The sequence below is a fragment of the Giraffa tippelskirchi genome, chromosome 1 (genome assembly GCF_054371585.1).
Source record: "Giraffa tippelskirchi isolate mGirTip1 chromosome 1, T2T-mGirTip1v1.2.pri, whole genome shotgun sequence".
NCBI lineage: Eukaryota > Metazoa > Chordata > Mammalia > Artiodactyla > Giraffidae > Giraffa > Giraffa tippelskirchi.
The window spans coordinates 129,570,031-129,590,338 of NC_137275.1; the positions used below are offsets into that span (position 1 = coordinate 129,570,031).

Genomic DNA, 20,308 nt, shown 5'->3' on the forward strand with positions numbered 1-20,308 from the left:
TATAGCCTGCCAGGCTCCTCTGAGGTCCATAGGATTCTCTATGCAAGAACACTGGAGTGGGTTGTCATGCCCTCCTCCAGGGGATCTTCCTGACAGAGGGATCGAACCTGTGTCTCCTATGTCTCTTGCATTGGCAGATGGGTTCTTTACCACTAGCACCACCTGGGAAGCCCAGTAAATAATAAACCCCTCCATATATTTGTTTTCCATCTCTTTTTGATCACATACTGAAGTGGGTTGCCATTTCCCACTCCAGGGGATCTTCCCAACCCAGGGATGGAACCCCCAACTCTTGTATCTCCTGCACTGGTAGGTGGATTCTTTACCACTGGCACCCCCTGGGAAGTCTTAGTAAGGACTTTAGCCTGGTACAAACACGTAGCTGGCCTTTGTCTTGACTCTGGTAGGTAATCTAGGTCATACTTGATAGGAGTGTCTTTATTTACAGAGGGGCCGCCAAACTGACACTCTTAGGATGGAGACTGGCCACACTTAATCTTAGGGTAGGGTTAGGGTAGGGGCTGTTATGCCAGAAAGACCAACCATGTGACTGAGGGAGGGGGCTTTGGGTAACACGGTATCGGTTGACCTAGAGCCTGAGTTCAACCATGCAGGCATTCGATCAATCATACCTATGTAATGAAGCCCCAGTAAAAACTCTGGACACCAAAGTTTGGGAGAGCTTCCTAGGTGGTGATACTGTGTGTAGTGTCACACACGGAGGCCAAGAGGGAGATGACACAGAGGCTTCCCGTGAACCCTTCCAGACTCTGCCCTGTGTGACTTTTCCTTTAGCTGACTTTGATCTGTATCCTCTTCCTGTAACCAACTGTAACTGTGGGGATAACAGCTTTTGAGTTCTGTGAGTTGTTCTAAGAAATTATCAAACCTCACAGTGGTTTCGGGAATCCTTTGCATCGTTCATCTATGTTGGTATTTTCACCTGAATTCTTACACCCTCCAATGGTACATACAGGGAAAGTAGAAATCCCCATTTTACAAATTAAGGTGGCTCAGTGGTAAAGAATCTGCCTGCCAATGCAGGAGACATAGGAAATGCAGGTTTGATTCCTGGGTCGGGAAGATCCTCTAGAGAAGGAAATGGCAACCCACTCCAGTATTCTTGCTGGAAAATCCCACGGACAGAAAACCTGGCAGGCTACAGTCCATGGGGTCTCAAAGAGTCAGAAACAACTTAGCAACTAAACAACAACAACAGCAGCACATACAAGTTCAGTCAGTTCAGTTCAGTCGCTCAGTCGTGTCCGACTCTTTGTGATGCCATGAATCACAGCACGCCAGGCCTCCCTGTCCATCAGCAACTCCCGGAGTCTACCCAAACCCATGTCCATCGAGTCGGTGATGCCATCCAGCCATCTCATCCTCTGTCGTCCCCTTCTCCTCCTACCCCCAATCCTTCCCAGCATTAGGGTCTTTTCCAATGAGTCAACTCTTCGCATGAAGTGGCCAAAGTATTGGAGTTTCAGCTTCAACATCAGTCCTTCCAATGAACACCCAGGACTGATCTCCTTTAGGATGGGGTGGTTGGATCTCCTTGCAGTCCAAAGGACTCTAAAGAGTCTTCTCCAACACCACAGTTCAGAGGCATCAATTCTTCGGCGCTCAGCTTTCTTCACCGTCCAACTCTCACATCGATACACGACTACTGGAAAAACCATAGCCTTGACTAGACGGGCCTTTGTTGGCAGAGTAATGTCTCTGCTTTTCAATATGCTATCAAGGTTGGTCATAACCTTCCTTCCAAGGAGTAAGCGTCTTTTAATTTCATGACTTGCCCAATGTCATATACCTAGTAAATTTCTGGACCATAACCTGAAAAAACACCTTATGACTCCTTGTCAAGGATTCTGTTCAATGCATTAAAACAATGAGGGCAAAGTGAACATGAATCCAGTAAAGGAGAGAGATTTACTTATCATCTTTAGTCTTCCTTAACACTAAAATATATTTCTGATTGTAGAAACAATGATTTGTAAGTAAAATGATGCTCAGAACATGTGCAGAAATATAAAAAAGAAAATAAAAATCTTCACACTCCTAACAGATAAGTACTTTCAGTATTTTTTATGCATTTCTTTCCAGACATGCACAAGACACATACACACACAAAACATACACATATGTACACCATGACCACAACTTATTTTACTGTAATCACTGCATCATGCCTTTTCCACTTAAAAGCACATTGTGAGTGTTTTCCCCTAACACTGAAATTTTTAGTAAATACCATTTATACATACATAATAAATACTTAACACTCCAAAGATGACTGTGTTATTACTTATTCAATTATTCTGTCATTGGGCATTTGTCCTGAATCCTCTTTTTTATCTATGAATGTAAATATTTTTTCTCCATTATTGAGGCTGCCTCTAGCCTCAGTTATATAAGTGAATTTTCTAAATCAATGTGTATAAACATTTTTAAGTTTCTTGATAGTCATTAAAGTTGAGCCAATTTCTCTCCCCTTTGGCAGCATATCTGAGGGTCAGTCTCAGTTACCATCACAGTGTTTTTAATCTCTACCAATTTATAGATCAGTTCAGTTCAGTCGCTCAGTCCGAATCTTTGCAACCCCATGAATCACAGCATGCAAGGCCTCCCTGTCCATCACCAACTCCTGGAGTTTACCCAAACTCATGTCCATCGAGTCGGTGATGCCATCCAACCATCTCATCCTCTGTCATCCCCTTCTCTTCCGGCCCTCAATCCTTCCCAGCATCAGGGTCTTTTCTAATGAGTCAACTCTTCACATGAGGTGGCCAAAGTACTGGAGTTTCAGCTTGAACATCAGTCCTTTCAATGAACACCCAGGACTGATCTCCTTTAGGATGGACTGGTTGGATCTCCTTGCAGTCCAAGGGACTCTCAAGAGTCTTCTCCAACACCACAGTTTAAAATCATCAATTCTTCGGCACTCAGCATTCTTCACAGTCCAACTCTCACATCCATACATGACTACTGGAAAAACCATAGCCTTGATTAGACAGACCTTTGTTGGCAAAGTAACGTCTCTGCTTTTTCATATGCTGTCTAGGTTGGTCATAACTTTCCTTCTAAGAAGTAAGCATCTTTTAATATCATGGCTACAATCACCATCTGCAGTGATTTTGAAGCCAAAAAAAAAATAGTCTGAAACTGTTTCTACTGTTTCCCCATCTATTTCCCATGAAGTGGTGGGACCAGATGCCATGATCTTAGTTTTCTGAATGTTGAGCTTTAAGCCAACTTTTTCACTCTCCTCTTTCTCATCAAGAGGCTTTTTAGTTCCTCTTCACTTTCTGCCATAAGGGTGGTGTAATCTGCATATCTGAGGTTATTGATATTTCTCTCAGCAATCTTGATTCCAGCTTCTGCTTCTTTCAGTTCACCGTTTCTCATGATGTACTCTGCATATAAGTTAAATAAGCACAGTGACAATATACATCCTTCACGTACTCCTTTTCCGACTTGGAACCAGTCTGTTGTTCCATGTCCAGTTCTAACTGTTGCTTCCTGACCTGCATATAGGTTTCTCAAGAGGCAGGTCAGGTGGTCTGGTATTCCCATCTCTTGAATAATTTTCCACAGCTTATTGTGATCCACACACTTAAAGGCTTTGGCATAGTCAATAAAGCAGAAATAGATGTTTTTCTGGAACTCTCTTGCTTTTTCGATGATCCAGCGGATATTGGCAATTTGATCTCTGGTTCCTCTGCCTTTTCTAAAACCAGCTTGAACACCTGGAAGTTCACAGTTCACGTATTGCTGAAGCCTGGCTTGGAGAATTTTGAGCATTACTTTACTAGCGTGTGAGATGAGTGCAATTGTGCGGTAGTTTGAGCATTCTTTGGCATTGCCTTTCTTTGGGATTGGAATGAAAACTGACCTTTTCCAGTCCTGTGGCCACTGCTGAGTTTTCCAGATTTGCTGGCATATTGAGTGCAGCACTTTCACAGCATCATCTTTCAGGATTTGAAATAGCTCAACTGAATTCCATCACCTCCACTAGCTTTGTTCATAGTGATGCTTCTGAAGGCCCACTTGACTTTCCATTCCACGATGTCTGGCTCTAGGTGAGTGATCACATCATCGTGATTATCTGGGTCATGAAGATCTTTTTTGTATAGTTCTTCTGTGTATTCTTGCCACCTCTTCTTAATATCTTCTGCTTCTGTTAGGTCCATACCATTTCTGTCCTTTATTGAGCCCATCTTTGCATGAAATGTTCCCTTGGTATCTCTATTTTCTTGAAGAGATCTCTAGTCTTTCCCATTCTGTTGTTTTCCTCTATTTCTTTGCACTGATCGCTGAGGAAGGCTTTCTTATCTCTCCTTGCTATTCTTTGGAACACTGCATTCAAATGGGAATATCTTTCCTTTTCTCCTTTGCTTTTCATTTCTCTTCTTTTCATAGCTATTTGTAAGGCCTCCTCAGACAGCCATTTTGCTTCTTTGCATTTCTTTTCCATGGGGATGGTCTTGATCCTTGTTTCCTGTACAATGTCACAAACCTCCGTCCATAGTTAGATACTAATAGTAGCCTGTCATTTTATTTTTAATGAATTTAATTATTCGTGAGGTAAAATGTCATGCTTATTAATAATTTTAATCTTTTATTTTCTCTAATTTTGTTATGTCTTCTTTATGTTGGGTTATTAATATTTTATTCTTAATTGGTCAGTCTACATAATTTTAATTCAAATACTATAATCATGTAAATTAACATCTAAACAGATGTTATGCTAATAGACAAGGAAAGTATGACAGGGGATTATGGGAAGAAGATTCGTTGAGTATAATAACCATGTTATTGTAAAACCATTTTAAATCTACTTTTAAAATCTTACTATTTTTGTTTTGAAATGTTTAAATGAATGATGATTTAACTACATAACTAGTAAAACTGAATATTAAAAATGACGTGTTAAAAATGTGACAAAATATATTAGATAAGAAAAATATTGAAATAGATAACTAATAAGAACCTACTGCATAGCACAGGGACTCTACTCAATGCTCTGTAGTGACCTAAATGAGAAGGAAATCCAGGAAAAGGGGATATACGTAAACTTAAGGGGCTTCCCTGGTGGCTCAGATGGTAAAGAATCTGCCTGCAAAATGCAGTAGATCTGGGTTCTCTCTCTGGGTTGAGAAGATCCCCTGGAGAAGGGAATGGTTACCCACTCCAGTATTCTTGCCTGGAGGATTCCATGGACAGAGGAGACTGGCAGGCTACAGTCCATGGGGTCCCAAAGAGTCGGACATGACTGAGCAACTAACACAAACACATGTAAACATACAGCTCTACAGTAAAAATGAACACAACATTGTAAAACAACTATAATCTAATAAAATTTAAAAATAGATAAAAATTATTTTTTTAAAAAAGAAAAGCACTGAAACCACACTAGAAATAGAGGCAAAAGATGTAAACAGGCAATACACATTGAAAAAAATAAATGTAGATCAAGACATGAAAAGTTCTCAACGTGTCAGTGATCAGATAAAAGCAAATGAACGCATCTTAAAGATTAAAATGCCATCTCTTACTCATTTCGTTTTGTAAAACTGCTTAAAATCATGCCTTGTGCTGATGAGGACACCTGAGGCGGGCACCCTTACTTGGGTGGTGACAGTGAAGATGACAGCACCCTTCTGAAACCCCGTGGGCATATGAAGCAAGAGCCTCAAAGATTAATTCACCTTGATTAACAGTGACTCAGGAAATCAACCTCAAAGATATAAACCCAAAGAAAAGAAAAGACATACACAAACACAAGAACTCGTTCCATCATTACTATTAATAAAGTGGTGAAGTACCATAAGAAATTCAGAAGTCAAACAAAAAGAAACAAACCATGGCACAGCCACATGATGTGATATCACAGAATCACGCATTACAACTCTGAAGCCTAGTAAAAGCTGTTACTATTTACTGAACACTGATAATATGGGAGGCACTTTACCTATTGGATGTTGTTCAATGCTCATACTTTTTCCCCCAGTTTTTCTCTACTGAGATTAAAAAAAAAAACTTTCCAAAATTTACTATCTTGACTATTTTTAAGTGTACAATTCAGTGGTATTAAGTAGAGTCACATTGTTGAGCTACCATCACCATCATTTATCTCCGGAATTTTTTTAATCCTGAAAAACTGAAACTTTATATCCATTAAACACTAACTTCCCAATTTTCACTACTCCCAATCCCAGTAGACAGCCATTCTACTTCTGTCTTGGTGAATTTGACTCCTCTAAACCCCATGTCAGTGGAATCATATTTTATTTTTCCTCTCGTAATTGGCTTATTTCACTCAGCAGAATGTCCTCAAGATTCATCCAAGTTGAAGCCTGTGTCAGAATGTCCTTCTTTTTAAAGGCTGAATAATATGTCATTGCACAGACGTGCCACATTTGGTTTATCCATTTATCTGTCAATGGACACTTGGGCTGCTTCCACTTTTAGGCTATTGTGAATAATGCTGCCATGAAGATGGGTGCACAGATGTTGCTCCCAACAATTTCACAATAGGGATGTCATCCCCATTTTACAGATGAGGAAACCAAGGCCTCACCACAAGTTTTCTCACATAACATCCTGCAGCCAGTAAATGGCAGGATCCAGTGAGGAGCCAACCACGTTTCAACTGAAGGTAGAAAGTCTGGCTCATTCTATGACTCCAAGCCAGCTCCTGAATGTCACCGGAAGTCATCAATGACAGTAAATGTTACACAGGAAGTGGCCCACTGGTCAAGACTATTTTCCAGGATTAGGGTCTTCTTTTGTGGTTGAAATATAGGGTCAGGAAAGATTTCTCTTCACCAGCAAACACTTTCAGACATGATGTGAGCACTGATACTATTTGTAGAGAGGTTTAAAGAGCCTTGGTTGTTTAAAAGAAACTACTGCTATTAAAATTCAGGATCCATCTGCATTGACAAACAGTGTGGAGAAGCCCTTGTCAAACTCACCTTTAAGTTTCTTTATTTTATTTCTCCAAAGTACAAGAGCCTGTATAAAAATACACAGTGCAAATGATCAAAAGGATTAAGGGGGCCAGCAACCACTTACAGAAATGCCCATGCCTCCAAGAACTCACCGATGTGCTAGGCTAATTTGATTCCCAAGACCAATATGCAAATAGTTTCTGGTGCTTCCAAAGATGAAAGGCTATATCCTTAAAATACTTTAAGTCATTTCTTCACATAATATCGTGCAAATAGCATGACAGATGTGATGTGCAAATGCGCTTGTTAACAATTCACAGTAGTATTATGGGTGCTTTAATGTTGTCGTTCAAAGTAACTTGAGGGGAAAAATGCAAAGGACAAATGTCTTTTCTGAACATGTCCCCTTGTCGCTTTACCTCGTGATTCCAAACGGAAGTGAAGGAACACCAAGGGGTAGACTATGGACAGTTATTCCTTACAAGACAAAAAACATCGCAGAAGACACACGTGGGAGTGCTCTAGGAGCAAAAAATCACACACCTGGAGTCAGCCAGAGCTTTGTGGAAGCCAAGTCATGCACAGAACCAGGTGTGTTTAAAGAGAACCCCAAGATAAGTCAGCCAGTTCTGAAAGTCTTATGTGACTGCTTTCTATCCCACAGGGAAAACACTATCTTCAACTCTTCCAGGTCTGCCCCATGAATTGTCACTAATGGCGGCTGGTGAGGAGAAGAGAAAGCAGAGAGGTGGCCTCCCCAGAAGACGAGACCGGAAAAGAGGCCAATAGCTGGTGCGACGCAGAGGAGGCAGGGGGTGGTAGCAAGGGCACAGCATCGTGCTCTCATGAGACGCACACTGCTACCTGGCCGCTGTGTGCCCCGGGAGGGAGGAGAAAGGTGGCTCAAATCCCAGCTCCCCACCTCACGTAGGGGGGCCACAACCGCTATCGAAGGGCCTTTATCTACTTTGCCATTCACTGCCTCCGTTTCTCATCTGCAAAATGGGGAGTCAGAATAGCACCTGGCACACAGGAGTCTAAGTCTCTATGTCTTATTAGAAGCTGAACTCTTAGAATGAGAATCAAAGTCACAAGCAATAACATAAACCACAGTTTTCACAAGCAGTTCAACACTCTTTGGACTGTGATCCCAGGTCTCTTAGTATTTTAGATGAGAATAAATATAATCTCTGTGACAGAAGAGTCATAAAGACCGAACGAGGTCACATGTAGGGAAGTTCTGGGGAAGAGGCCAGCTCTCTCCAGGCAAGAGTACTGGAGTGGGGTGCCATTGCCTTCTCCACTATACACAGACAGGAGGCTTCTAGTGCCACTACCTTTCTGAGTTTCATAAGGATTAAACTGCAGAAGAAAACATGTATCTCTGCAGGTGGATAATTCTGATTTTATTTATCCATTCAACTAACAGAAACATCGGTCAAGTGTCTACAACCACTGACCCAAGTGTTGAGATGCAGTCCCAGCTGGCACATTCTGGCCCTTATGGGGACAGAGGTCTGGCGTTTGCCTACACTATGAAGAACCCAGATTCTCACTCTTTTGATGGTGTGTAGGGTGGTGGAGGAAGACCATGATTTTCAAGTGTGATTCCCCACTTTAGAATCAAGAATAAAACGACGGTGAAAGAGTGTTCAATTTGGGTGAAAAGAAAGCTCTCGAAGCCGGGCTCTAGGAGTATAAGCTCAGGCTGTGATCTCGTCTCCCTGGAGAAGCTGTGTCCTACCATGCTGCCAACTGTGGTGCTGGAGAAGACTTGAGAATCTCTTGGACAGCAAGGAGATCAAACCAGTCAACGCTGCAGGAAATAAACCCTCAATATTCATTGGAAGGACTGATGCTGAAGCTCTAATACCTTGGCCACTTGATACAAAGAGCCGACTCAGTGGAAAAGACTAATGCTGGGAAAGATGGAAGGCAGGAGGACAAGGGGATGACAGAGGATGAGATGGTTGGATGGCATCACCAACTCAATGGACATGGGTTTGAGCAAACTTTGGGAGATGATGAAGAACAGGGAAGCCTAGTGTGCTGCAGTCCATGGGGCTGCAAAGAGTCGGACACAACTTAGCAACTGAACAACAACAACACAGCCATGCCATGGTTGTGACAATTTCCTTCCTATAAGAACCTCTGTCCATCACAGTTGGTGTAGGCAGAAGACAGCATGGAGCTGCCTGAACTGAGATGAGAAGAAGCCCCTTGGACCCTGGGCTGGGAGCGTGGGAGGCCCCTCTCTCTGGCCAGAGCCATGTGCCTGCAGGTTGGCAGGCAGCAGTGATGAGTGGTCACACAGCACTGGGCTTGCTTCCAGGCCACTGACCAGAATGTGGCCAGGGCACAAGGCAGCCCCTCCCTGCTGCCTCCCCCACAGCTGTCCTCTGCCCTCCAGAGCCCCACCTGGCCACCAGGTCTCTTTCTCCATAGCTGGGGGTATGCTAACTTCATTTCCCCATGCCATTTTCCTGATCCAGGCACTCCACACCACCACCTCCACTCCCAGATCCTGCCACCCCCATGTGAAGCCCACAGTGCACTCCCTCCAGTTTCTGCAATCCAAGCCCTCTCCTACTCTCAAGGTCCTCTCAGGTGCTGCTTCCTCCACAAAGCCCTCCCTGAGTATGAGACCTTGAGAAGATGCATGATACCCAGGAGAAAGCATAGTAGGTAAGATGAGCTTAAGCAAACTCTGGGAAATGGTGAAGGACAGGGGAGCCTGGCGTGCTGAGTCCTTGGGGCTGCAAAGAGTCGGACAAGACTTAGTGGCTGAATAACAACACTACCTGGAGAAAGTGATTAGATACAATGAATGCAAGTGAATACCTTGCTGTATGGGTCAACACAGTGTTTGATTTACTCATTAATTAATAAATATTCCTGAATACTAAGTTCAAGTACTGTACCAAGTGCTAGGAATTCAACGGTGGCAAATGTTAATTCAGTGACAACTAAGACTCTTGCAGTACTGGTACTGCTTATCGTCTGAGTTCAGACGATAAGAACTGCTGTTTGCAGGAAAAAGACCTGATCTATTTTATTTATCCTACAGGCAAGATGGAGGGGAGAAGTGAGCTACAGTTATTTTTTCATTAAATAATAACGGTTCTTCAATTCCCCTCATCTTTCCCAGCCAACAAGACCAATCCAAACTGTCAAACCAAATCAAAGAGCACAGAAAAAGATCCAGGTGGTTGAAGGGGAAAGGGGAGCAGTGGATGACTAATACCTCCCTTTACCATACAAGATTCAAACCACTACTTTCCTCTTGCTAATTAACTACAAAGAGGTAAGATGTCAGCTCAGTTTCATCTCTAGCTCCTGCAGATACAAAATGTGATTTCCAACAATGTACTCATTATATAAAAAAATCCCTAATACATCAAAATTGGATGCCCTGTGGAGTTCATTACAGGACTTGAGGAGTGTCTCTACTGTCATTTTATCTTGGCTTTTTTTTTTCCTTTTGTCTCATCAGTCACTTAAAGTGTCCAAAGAGAAATGTAAGCTTTAAAAAGCATCCTATTGATTGAAAAGTAGAAAAAAAAATACTGTTAGAGCAATTGTAATTTTTTCCTGGTCCACCATGGGGAGACCTGGTGGGAGGTGTGTAATCCTTCAGAGATCATTCTCTCAGAGCAGTGCTATAAACACAGTTGAGTACTTTATCAAGAAAATTCCTCAGGAAGACAATAAGCTATAACCATTAGTTTTTCATGCTACCTGAGGTTTCTTAATGCTACAAAGCTAACTAGTAGGTAACGAGTCTAGGAGTGAGTGGCTCACTAGTTTCCATATCCAACCTGCTGATCATAGGAGCTTCCCTGGTGGCTCAGGTGGTAAAGAATCTGCTTGCAATGCAGGAGACCATGGTTCGATCCCTGGATTGGGAAGAGCCCCTGGGCAAGAGAATGACTACCCATTCCAGTATTCTTGCCTGGAGAATTCCATGGACAGAGGATCCTGGTGGGCTACAGTCGTTGGGATCACAGAGTCAAACACAACCGAGTGACGAACACTTTTGCTGATTGTAGAGGCTGGTCTTCACCCTCTTTGAACTGGTTTTTTCCCCCAGAACAGGAAGCTTATGGAAGGACCTATGTGATCCAGTTGATCAATGCCTATTTCCTAGACCAGCACAAACTCCCACCCACCAGGAGACAGGAGGCATTATGAGATATCAGCAAAGCTAACCTGCCAAGTGGAGATCACAATATCCTTGCAGCCAAAAGAAAACACAGTGCTGTTCAATGGCTTGATTAATACTAAAAATGGTATAGCATGCTGAGAAATTATGATTCCTTGAAGCTGCCAAATTCCATCCCAAAGTCCAAAGTGGGGCTTGCTTGTATCTTGTTATTCGTGGGCTACTCAGAAGAGTGGTTCACAACCCTATACCTTAGAATCACATGGAACTTTAAGAAAACTACTCTCACACCCCCCACTCCACATTCCACCCATGCTGGAATTCTGATACAGGAGGTCTGGGGTCAGGCCTGGGCATATGTATGTATCCTCATGTAGCCTGACAGGTACTTTTGATGGAAAGCTGGGAAAGGGAACCATGAAACTGGACATTTGATATATGTGGCTACAACAAGGGAGAGGAAACCAGACAGGTGATTTTGTTTTAACAAAGTCTCAGAATTGTAAGGGACACAAAAGGTCACCTAGCCTAACGCAATATTGTGTTTTACCCCATTGCAACATCCAAATGACCATTTCAAGTGATGGAGTATATGCAATTTCACAAAGTAGTCCATGCCATTGTAGGAATATCCTGTCGTTATTGAGTCAGACCTCCCTCCATCTACTCACAGGTCCAGGCTGTGCCTTTTGGGGTCTACTCATTCCTCCACAACGATTCTTGAGAAGGCTTAAGGTTTAGGACATTGTGGAGTAGTGAACTGGGCACTGACTCTGAAATCAGAAGACCTGAATTTGAAGGCATCGCCTGCCAGAGAGGCTGGTTAATCTCTTCTAGTCACAAGTTTCTCATCGTAAAATGGGGGAAATAACACCTGTCCCATCAATCCTGGAGTGTGGCTGAAAGCACTAAATAACAGACATAAAAGGGGGAAGCACTCTGGAAACTGACTGCAGTAATCAAATCTATGGTATCATTACCAGTCTTTCCATATCCATATACTACTGTAATAGGGAAGAACAAATGTGACACCATATTAGCTCTGTTTCTTTCATTTTAATCTTTGCTTTCTATTGCTTTTGCTGCAAGCTAAGATTGTTGCCTATAGCCTGAAATATACAGCCCATTCTCAAGGCTCTGATCTTTAAGGGTGTAACACGTTTCCGTTCATATAGAGACAAAAAGTTACAGATAATGTCTCCTTGGAAGTTTGCAGGAACCTTACCTATATGGTCAGCTGCAAGAACAAAGGATTCCAGCATCAAGAAGTTTATTTGCAACAACTAGTCACGTCTCCCACCACCTTGCCTTTAAAAATGCTTTGCTGAAACCCTTTGGGGAGTTCAGGATTTGGGAGGCATGAGCTACCCATCCTCCGTGCATGGCTCTGCAATAAATCTTTCTCTGCTCCAAACTTTGATGTTTCAGTTTTTTTGCCTTACTATGTGTCAGGCACACAAACTTGCATTGGGTAGCACTACTAAGAATGAGAGGTGTCATAACTGAACTTCACTATGCAAAGCCGGAAGCTTTCAAACATTCAGGATCTGAGTTAATACAAACAGAACAATCTAGACTGCTCTCCAAGAAAAGATAGGTTTCTTTGGATAAACTGCCTAGGGCAGATTTAAATCAAAGTAAAAAGACAGCTAGAGAACCCCTGAAATCATCATAACAGAAGGGGTCATTAAAATCAAGTCAGGTATTTTTTCATATTCTAAAACTGCTCTCACTCATAATAACATGGATGAGAAAAGGCACCCCTATTTTAAGCTCAACATTGCTAGCTCCCACCATATATGCAGAATTTCCAGAAGAAGTACTTTAAGTCATCCAAAGATAATAACTGCCTATTCATTTTGCATACAAACCACATTATAGTTGCTTTTTTTCCTCAGAGAGAAGTGCAGGAGACATACACTTTGATATTTATATTGAAACTGATTATATTGAAACCTGCCTGAAAGTACTGCTTTCCCTCAGCACTCGCTCTCCCGCTCAACAAGCACTAGATCTGTACTGTGTAACTTTCTCCTTAGGAATGAACAAACATAAAAATACTTTCAATAAACTGTCAATCATGCTCAAACACATGATTTTTCCTTCAATTGCTTTAAATATTGTTTCATGTCTCTCTTCATTTGGTATCACTATTAGAATTTATCATAATTGGTCACTAGAAGGTTTTAGAAATGTTGTTGTTGTTTAGTTGCTAAGTTGTGTCTGACTTTTTGCAACCTCATGAACTGTAGCCCACCAGGCTCCTCTGTCCATGGGATTTTCCAGGCAAGAATACTAGAGTGTGTTGCTCTTTCCTACTCCAGAGGATCTTCCTGACCCAGGGATCGAACCCACATCTCCTGCATCTCCTGCACTGCAGGCAGACTCTTAACCACTGAGCCACCAGGTTTTTTGTTTTTTTTTTCTTGCCTTCACTCACTTCTCTCACACCCCACCCCTGCCTCAGGCGGCCACTACCATTCTGTTCTCTATATCTATGAGCTTATTTTGGCTTTTTGGTGGCTTTAAGATTTCACATTTAAGTGAGATCATATGGCATTTGTCTTTCTGTGACTTACTGCACTTAGCATAATGCCCTCAAGGTCTATCCAAGGTAGAAGTGTTGCAAATAACAAGGCTTCATTCTTTTTGATAACAGAATAATATTCTACTGTATATGTATACCACATTTTCTTTATCCATTCATCCATCAATGGACATTTAGGTTGTTCCTATTGAAAATAATGTTGCAACAAATATGAGGTTCGTGTTTCTTTCTGAACTCATCTTTTCATTTTCTTCAGATAAACAGCCAGGAGTAGAATTGCTGAACCATATGGTAGGGCTACCTTTAATTTTTTGAGGAAACTTCATACTGCTTTTCATAGTAGCTGCACAATTTACATTCTCAGCAACAGCCTCATTTCCACTTCTGGACGGGGCTTGAAATAGGACCACCAGAGATGGCATTCATTTGGCAAGTATTTATGGAGAAGTTAGCATGGGCTCTGGGCACTCTTTGGGGTGCAGCTAAAACAACAATGAATAACATGGTTCCTGGCCTAGAGGAGCACATAGTCCAGGAGGGCAGAGGAACATGTAAATGGGAGTGTACAGGATGAAGCAATTACTGCTAGGAGCAGGCTGTGCTCAGATCTACAGAAGCACATGAGAGGAGCACCAAAGCCAGCCTTAAGAGTCAGGGAAGATGCCAGTACTCTTAATACTAAGCTCTAACATAGCCTCCCTAGACCTGAGGCCTCTCTCATTCTTGGCAATTTCACATGTGTCAGACATCCTGGTAATACAAAACAAACACAGGGAGCATTTATCTAGACTATCTTGGCCTACAGTTATTTTAACCTATTATGGGAAACAAGGCCTTGGGCAAAAAATTTATGAATCCTGTACACTAATACCAAGCACATCACATTAAAAGGGTGTATGTCCCATAGGGATTCCTATACTAATTAATACCAGAGTCCTAATTTGGGACTTGAGGGAGCTTGCTCCACATTAACCCAAACTCTGCCCTGGACTTTTTGTACTTTCAGCTGAATGGTTCCTCAGAAAGTGTGGGAGATGATGGCAATAGTTTTATAGATCATAAAACACTAGGAAGTCTTCACAGTAACTTCATGTTTCATTCCATACATTTTAATATGAGAAAACTGAGACTCTGTGAGGTCAAATTATGTGCTGAATTCAGGTCACTCAGTAGGTGACAGAGCATAGTAGGTTTGAGTCCAGGCTCCATAACCTCATGCTCTTTCCCATAAACACAGAGCTAATGGTAACCCCAAAATGATGGCAGCCAAAGGCTACCTGTTCATACTGTTCAACAACACAAGAGAAGACTCTACACATGGACATCACCAGATGGTCAACACTGAAATCAGACTGATTATATTCTTTGCAGCCAAAGATGGAGAAGCTCTATACACTCAGCAAAAACAAGACCAGGAGCGGACTGTGGCTCAGATCATGAACTCCTTATTGCCAAATTCAGACTTAAGTTGAAGAAAGTAGGGAAAACCACTAGACCATTCAGGTATGACCTAAATCAAATCCCTTATGATTACACGGTGGAAGTGACAAATAGATTTAAGGGACTAGATCTGATAGACAGAGTGCCTGATGAACTATGGACGGAGGTTCGTGACATTGTACAGGAGACAGGGATCAAGACCATTCCCATGGAAAACAAATGCAAAAAAGCAAAATAGCTGTCTGAGGAGGCCTTACAAATAGCTGAGAAAAGAAGAGAAGTGAAAAGCAAAGGAGAAAAGGAAAGATATTCCCATTTGAATACAGAGTTCCAAAGAACACCAAGGAGAGATAGTAAAGCCTCCCTCAGTGATCAATGCAAAGAAATAGAGGAAAACAACCAAATGGGAAAGACTAGAGATCTCTTCAAGAAAATTAGAGATACCAAGAGAACATCTCATACAAAGATGGGGTTGACAAAGGACAGAAATGGTATGGACCTAACAGAAGCAGAAGATATCAAGAAGAGGTGGCAAGAATACACAGAAGAACTATACAAAAAAGATCTTCACGACCCAGATAATCACGATGGTATGATCACTCACCTAGAGCCAGACATCATGGAATGTGAAGTCAAGTGGGCCTTAGAAAGCATCACTACAAACAAAGCTAGTGGAGGTGATGGAATTCCAGTTGAGCTATTTCAAATCCTGAAAGATGACGCTGTGAAAGTGCTGCACTCAATATGCCAGCAAATTTGGAAAACTCAACAGTGGTCACAGGACTGGAAAAGGTCAGTTTTCATTCCAATCCCAAAGAAAGGCAATGCCAAAGAATGCTCAAACTACCGCACAATTGCACTCATCTCACACGCTAGTAAAGTAATGCTCAAAATTCTCCAAGCCAGGCTTCAGCAATACGTGAACCATGAACTTCCAGATGTTCAAGCTGGTTTTAGAAAAGGCAGAGGAACCAGAGATCAAATTGCCAATATCCGCTGTATCATCGAAAAAGCAAGAGAGTTCCAGAAAAACATCTATTTCTGCTTTATTGACTATGCCAGAGCCTTTGACTGTATGGATCAGAATACACTGTAGAAAATTTTGAAAGAGATGGGCATACTAGACCACCTGACCTGCATCTTGAGAAACCTGTATGCAGGTCAGGAAGCAACAGTTAGAACTGGACATGGAAAAACCGACTGGTTCCAAGTAGGAAAAGGAGTACGTCAAGGATGTATATTGTCACCTTGCTTATTTAACTTATATGCAGAGTACATCATGAGAAATGCTGGGCTGGAAGAAACACAAGCTGGAATCAAGATTGCTGGGAGAAATATCAATTACCTCAGATATGCAGATGACACCACCTTATGACAGAAAGTGAAGAGGAACTAAAAAGCCTCTTGATGAAAGTGATAGAGGAGATTGAAAAAGTTGGCTTAGAGCTCAACATTCAGAAAACTAAGATCATGGCATCTGGTCCCATCACTTCATGGGAAATAGATAGGAAAACAGTGGAAACAGTGTCAGACTTTATTTTTTTTGGCTCCAAAATCACTGCAGATGGTGATTACAGCCATGAAATTAAAAGACGCTTACTCCTTGGAAGGAAAGTTATGACCAACCTAGATAGCATATTTAAAAGCAGAGACATTACTTTGCCAACAAAGGTCCGTCTAGTCAAGGCTATGGTTTTTCCAGTAGTCGTGTATGGATGTGAGAGTTGGATGGTGAAGAAAGCTGAGCACAGAAGAATTGATGTTTTTGAACTGTTATGTTGGAGAAGACTCTTGCGAGTCCCTTGGACTGCAAGAAGATCCAACCAGTCCATCCTAAAGGAGATCAGTCCTGGGTGTTCACTGGAAAGACTGATGTTGAAGCTGAAACTCCAATACTTTGGCCACCTCATGCGAAGAGTTGACTCATTGGAAAAGACCCTGATGCTGGGAAGTACTGGGGGCAGGAGGAGAAGGGGACGACAGAGGATGAGATGGCTGGATGGCATCACCGACTCGATGGACATGAATTTGGGTAAGCTCCAGAAGTTGGTGATGGACAGGGAGGCCTTGCGTGCTGCGATTCATGGGGTCACAAAGAGTTGGACATGATTGAGCGACTGAACTGAATGGCTACCTATACATCCAGATCAGCTGGAATCTGACTGATGCTGGGAATCTTTTAGTCTTGATTAGCAGGTCTTTGGTGACAGCCAGTAATTAACTTAGGAGTCCAGAAACATGTCTCAAAGAAAAAAACAAATGGTTTCAGCAGTGAAGCATTGAGACACTGTGCCGTCGGCACTGACAGTGCGGTCAGACTATTTCATTGGAATGAATCACATAACTTCTCTGAGTCTCAGCTTCCTTGCCTTAAAAATAGTTCAGTTGGTAAATTTTATGTATATTTTACCATAATTAAAGAGGAAAAGAAAAAGAAGATTGGGGAGGAAAGCATTAAAATCCAAGTAAATGCTGTGCTCAGATTGCTCCCACTTGTCCTTAAGTTCTCATTTGATTTGAAAGAAGGCAACATTAGAAATCACTAATAATAATAACAATGGTGGACACTTAGAGCTTACTTTGTATGAGGCACGGTTCACATATATTAACTTATCTAATCTTCCTGCAAGCCCATAAAGGAGGTACTATTAATATAGCCATTTTAAAGATGAGGACAATGAGGCACAGAGCAGTTAAAGGGCACAACCAAGAGCACAACACCAACAATGGGCAGAGTCACAATACAGAGTAAAGAGTCTAGCCCCAGTCTAGTGCACACTCTTCCCCATCCCCACTGTTCTAGGAAAAGGAGACAAGCAGGCAGTGCTGGGAGAGGTCCCATGACTGAAGGGACGACAGGGACCCCAAATCTAAAGGTTGGCACACGATACATTTAGCTAAGAAAAAAATTAAAGGTTTCTGTAAACCTTTTTGGAAAAAAAATGATTCACCCTCTCTTTAACCAGTTTTCCTAAATAACTAATCATCATCCAAGAAAAGCAGTGGATAAGACACTTCTACTCTATTAATTCTAACTGGAACCTAGGGTCCTATTGAAAACTGGGAAACATGCTGTCCCCCCACTCTGGTTATCCACATGAAGGGGTGGCTTCAGCAGTTCAAGCACCACAGGATCCTAAAAAACCTGACAAACACGGAGCAGGGCTCTGAAGTCAGCAGATGCTGATGTGCGTCTCTATATGACAGAACGTAACATGCCCCGTGTGTCACTGGACCCTAAGAGAATGCCTGGATGCATCTCACATGGTACATGATTGGAACAGAAACTCCCGTAAGAAGCCTTTACCAACCAAAGAGAAAGCAGTGTGTTTGTGCGTGCATGCATGCAAGCATAAGCATTTGTGCAGTACATAAGGTGAACATACATACATACGAGGTGTCTGCATCTGTCAACTGAACTGACTGAGCTTTCAAGGAAGTCCTCTGGGCTAGCTTTAAGGAAGTTCCTGGGACTAAGAATGGAATTTTCCTTCATTTTGTCTACAAAAGCAGCACACAAGTTCTATGTGTTTTCTAAGGGTCAGCTCTGACCTCAGTTTTGTGTGTGGGGGGGGAGTGGTCAAGTGGGGTGGGACGTTAATCAAATCATATCCAAGTCTTCTCCTCAACAAACGATAGAGAGGAGGTGATGAGAGAGATGGCAGCAAAGTGCTTTTGTATATTTTTTTAATGGAGAAGTCTGAATTCAAGGACCACGAGTACAAATTTTGTGACAAGACAAAGTGAGTTGCTAAGACTGTGTTATTTCAAGATTAACTTTGCAGCCCTGTGTAGGGTGTTTTGGTGGTAATATAGTCTGGAGGCAGAGACAGTGATTAAAAGGACTCTTCCGGGCTTACCCTCATCTGTCTTCCCCATCACTCAGCGATCAGAGAACAGACTAGAAGGCTTTGCATCAGGTGATGCCACCACTACTGCCTCACAACATGAAGACACAGCTAGACTCCAGAGACAATTGGGCTGGATGCCAGTGGGGCACTGAGTGGACACCTGTCTCCCAAGTGGCTGCAAGGTATGAGCTCCTCTAAGTTTGTTAATATCAAAAACATCCAGATACATGAACTTTATAAGTTTTCAGCTTGGTAGATATCCATTATGTAGGTCAGGATAAATTATATTCCCTGAGTACTGAAATAACTAATGAAAATAAGTTCAAAGTGACTTTCAAAATATAAATTTCGAGCTGAAGATACATCAATAACTATTTCTGCACTATGTTCTCTTTCCTGGCCCTTGCGCAAATTAGGGATAATTGTACTTGCAAGACACTTACTTCAGAGGTTGGTGAGAGGATAATGTTTGCAAAGCTTGTTGGTTTTTTTGTGGATGAAAGGTTTTTGATTAGTACAAATTATAAATTATGACTATTCATTAGAAAGAACAAATGAATTACTTCATCCCCTAATGCATCTCTGACATCGACGTGCTATTGTACACAAGAGGACAGTCTTGGAGGACACACCCCGTTCACAGCACTGCTGTTAAACCAAACTACATCCCTCTACTTTAAAAAGGAACACTTCAGAGCAGCCTGAAAACCCTGAAAAGTCAGTCCCAGATTTCTTTGTCCCTTTATCTAAAAGCAGGAAAGAATATAATTAGAAACGTGGATAAGAAGCCTTGGCCATTGTGCTCGGTTATAAGCTTCAGATGTTTGGCTCCCAGCTCGATAATGGCCATCTTCTTGATCAGTGCCCCTTTACAAAGCAAGTTCCTACTTCACAGGCAGGGTGGGGTCATGGTTTCTGGAACAGAGAATAAAGTGAAATCCTCCCCCAAAGGAGCCAATCCATGCAATCCATCATTGTGTAGATCTGATACCATTCTCCCCTGTGGCACACGCCAGACGTCATCTCTTAAGGACCATTTCTCATCTATGGCATTTTCTAAGGTGTGTTACATACAGCCTACTTGCCTCTACAGTCACTGTGCTTGTATTGTTTTAAGATTCTGCTTACTCAGAATCATACAGTCTACGCCCTTTGTGCTAAGTGGTCAATACCATCCGATTCTCAAGGTTGCACCATCTCTGTATCTCAGTATACCATTATCTATAGGGGTGTAAACTGGAAAATTGTGTTCATATCAATGTTCCCCATTAACTTTCATTAAGTTGATACTTTTTGATAAATAAGTCAACACTTCCAATGAGAGAGAGGAGGAGGAGGAAGAAGAAAAAGAGGG

The 20,308-nt window shown here is 42.0% G+C and overlaps 1 protein-coding gene across 6 annotated transcripts in view; it reads right to left on the reverse strand.

Annotated features, from left to right (window-relative positions):
* Nucleotides 1-20,308, reverse strand: part of MSRA (methionine sulfoxide reductase A) — a 389,493-nt gene that overhangs the window by 147,165 nt on the left and 222,020 nt on the right. The window lies entirely within an intron of this gene.